Source organism: Bombina bombina, chromosome 3, assembly GCF_027579735.1.
Source record: "Bombina bombina isolate aBomBom1 chromosome 3, aBomBom1.pri, whole genome shotgun sequence".
NCBI lineage: Eukaryota > Metazoa > Chordata > Amphibia > Anura > Bombinatoridae > Bombina > Bombina bombina.
Window position 1 is genome coordinate 503,671,753 of NC_069501.1, and position 3,891 is coordinate 503,675,643.

Genomic DNA, 3,891 nt, shown 5'->3' on the forward strand with positions numbered 1-3,891 from the left:
CTGGAATAAGTACCAGGAGGCTAGAAGAGAGAGAGAGATGTTTTTATAGAACAAAGATCCCAAAATGAAGAAGTTAAAATTAATATGCAATTTAAAGGCCTTTATGCCGACTCAACTAAATATCTAGCTAAATTAATAAAAAATAGAAGGAAGAAGAATTATATTCCGGTGATTAAATAAAATGATATCTCTTATACGCATTTGAGCGAGATTACTAGGGTGCTGTTTTCTTACTATCAAAAGTTATATGCGAGTCAGGACAGCAATGCTTTTAACCAAGACAGATTCTGGTCCAAAATAAAGCTCCCTCAAATGCAAGAACAAGAGTTAATATCTCTCAATGCTCCAATCGAGGCCGCGGAAATTAGTAAAATGATAGACAAGATGCGATTAAATAAGGCTTCCGGCCCCGACTGTCTTCCGACAGAATTCTATAGAATATTGGCCCCGGAGATTACTCCCATATTAGAAAAACTGTTCAATAACTATTTCTGTTCGGATGGCCCTATTTCTTCATATTTTTCAGCTGCGAATATTACTTTAATTCTTAAGAAAGGTAAAAATCCGGAAGATCCAGCCTCTTATAGGCCGATATCTGTGTTGAATACAGATTATAAAATCTTGATGGCTATTTTAGCTGATAGGCTTTCTCTATATCTGGGAAATATTATTCACACAGATCAAACCGGTTTTATGAAACAGAGGACTTCTATAAAGAATATTCGTAAAATTGTGACTTTCCTTGACAATTTCTATTATTTAAAAGAAAAGGAAAAAAAGAATCTCGCAGATGATTGTGCGATTCTTTCTTTAGATGCTGAAAAAGCTTTTGATGCTATTTCCTGGGGCCATTTATTTAAGGTATTGGAGGAATTCGGCTTTAAGGATCAATTTTCACAATTTGTTCGGAAAATTTATAAAAATCCAATCTCGTATATTATTGTCAATGGTCTTCTCTCTCAAAAAATTACTCTTGGCAGGGGAACAAGACAGGGGTGCCCATTGTCGCCCCTTTTGTTCAATCTGGCCCTGGAGCCTTTAGCTATTCGTTTAAGGAATCTACTAAAGGGAATCAATATGGGTTCCTATACCCTTAGGATCCTTCTGTATGCGGACGATTTACTATTATTTTTAAAGAATTCAGTTTATTCAATACCTACAGTATTGCAATGTTTAGATGAGTTTAGTTCGTTCGCAGGTTATAAAATCAATCCCAACAAAAGTGAGCTTATGTGGATTAATAAATTTAGAAACAGTTTGCAAGATGATCCATTTAAAGAGGTGGAAGCAATTACATATCTAGGCATAATATTGCATAAAAATCCGAAAAATTGGTACCGACTTAACTTTGTACCACTTTTTCAGAAGACTTTTTCAGACAATTATTTTTCCGCGATTACTTTATCCCCTTCAGAATCTTTCCCTTTTTATTTTTAATAAGGATTTGCGTAAATTATATTCCTTCTGCTCCAAATTCATTTGGAATAACAGGAAATCACGTATATCCCTAGACAGACTCATGCAAACATTCGAAGCAGCTGGTCTTGCTTTTCCTAATTTTAAATTATATAATTGGGCGTGTTTAATTAAAACGGCGATAGATTGGATCGTGGGAAAGGAATTAGTGTCTACATTAGAGATTGAGACTTATATGGTCTCTCCCTTTTCCTTAAAAGCAATATTACATTGCCCTTTACAATTCCTACCAAATAAGTTATCCTCGCTAATGTCTATTAGAAATGTTATAGCAGCATGGCAGAAGTGTTGTACAATGCTCGAAGTGGATTTTACATTTTCAGTATTTTTACCGATTTCAGGCAATCCACAGTTTTCTCCAGGTGTTAAGCAACTGGTTTTTAGAGAATGGATTGGAAAAGATCTCAAATATATCTGTCAGATCCTTCCACAAGATGGGCAAGTAACTTCTTTCGGAATTTTAGCCCAAAATTACCAGTTAGCTAGATCCAATTTCTTTGCGTACCTACAAGTGCGCCACTTTATTGAAACTCGAAAGTGGGATATGAGTAGATTAAATGCATGGTCGGATATCAATTTATGTCTTCAGAAATTTGCGATAGGCGACTCATCTATTTCCCTTATGTATGATATTATGCTCTCCAAACAAACATTCATTTTTATAGATAAGTTGGTTTTATCTTGGACCCCTTTTTTCCCTTCAATAGACCCAGGAAAAATTAAACGTAGCATGGAAAACTTAAAGAAATGTCAAACCCCTAGGAGTTGGAGAGAATCACATTTAAAACTCATTAATAATTATTACCTATCCCCTATAAGATTAGCTAAAATATATCCGATTAACAACGGGGCTTGTCCCCGCTGCAAGAAATCCAAAGCTGACACCTTACATATGTTCTGGTATTGTCCAAAAATCATACAATTGTGGCGTAAAATTGAATATTGGTTTAATTTACATTACAAGACAACTATAACATTATCATCTAGTGATATAATTTGGTTAGATCAGGTCAGTGGCAGGGGCTTTCAAACAAACATTCTAAATACTATTATTCTAGCTGTTAGACATCAAATCGTTAAACAGTGGAAATCTACTATAGCCCCTGGACTACCTCTAATTTTGCGGGAGATTCAAATTCAAATTATATATGAATCATTCCATTTAAAAGCCACCACGGAAAAAAGAATAAAATCCTTTCTAGCCGGATGGCTACCAATTATTAAATCCTACCCTCTAGCTATACAAAAAGCTATCCTTAGCCCATTTTTGTCCTCAAATTCTTTTATGGATTTGGTAGCTCTAGATTTATTTCCACATTCATGGATAACCAATAATAGAGAAGGATAAGATAAATAAAGGGTCTGGGTAAAACCGCAGCTTAGAAAAGGAGAATAGGAAGGAGAAGTTGGAAGGACAGAGAGAGAGAGGGGGAGGGAGGGGGAAGGAAAAAGAAGGCAGGATAACAGAACAGGGAAGTATGGGGAGACAAAGATAGAGAGGAACGAGTTATGGAGAGAACCGGCGATGCCCTATATCTTGTTTGAGATGTTTTTTTTTTTTTTTTGTTTCCCTTTGGTTGAATGGGAATTTATTTAGTTTGGTAGAAACTCAATATCCTACACAAATAGAGTATAGGAGATTTTTTTTTTCTCTGGATAGATCTTGAATGAAAAAGGGATGCTTTGTTTATTTTGCATTTTATGTTGTTTGTTTTTTTACACCTGACCCTGCGTGGTGCATATAGGTGAAAATTTATTTGATTGTACTCTTATAGATTAAGTAAGAGTTTGGAGAGGTTGAATGGTATTTTATTTAGGTTGATAAAATTCCAACACTGTATACAGATAAGATTCACAAGAGCATCTTTGTTTTCTAATAGATGGCGTATGGATAAGAGATCTTTTCGGTTCTTTTGTATTTATTGTTTTCCTTACACCTGACCCTGCGTGGTATATAAGGTGAAAATTTATGTGATTGTATTCTTTGTTGGACATATAAATAAATTATTTAAAATAAAAAAAAGCAGTCAGCAGGGGGCGCACTTTAAAAATGAAATTCAGCAGCCAATATAAATCAAATTGCGCTGCTTTCTGCGTAAAAGCATCTTACAATTGCCTTGGCATGTGTTTTTCTATTAGGGTCATCAGTATTTTGAGAAAATTCTCCTCCTTTTAGAAAAAACAGAGATCTGGAGTGCAAAAATCTTTACAGAAAAACGCTGGGATTAGAGACAATTTCATATATGCCCATTTTATGGAAAAAAAAAAAATTACTTGTAAGTACAAATTTCTAAGTGATTTTTACACATCCAGTGTACTTAAATTATGATTTAAGATGTGCATATTTAATACATTTATTCCTGTGTAATTTACATACAAATTTTAAGTTTTAAAAAAAATTTTGGTGAATAATTT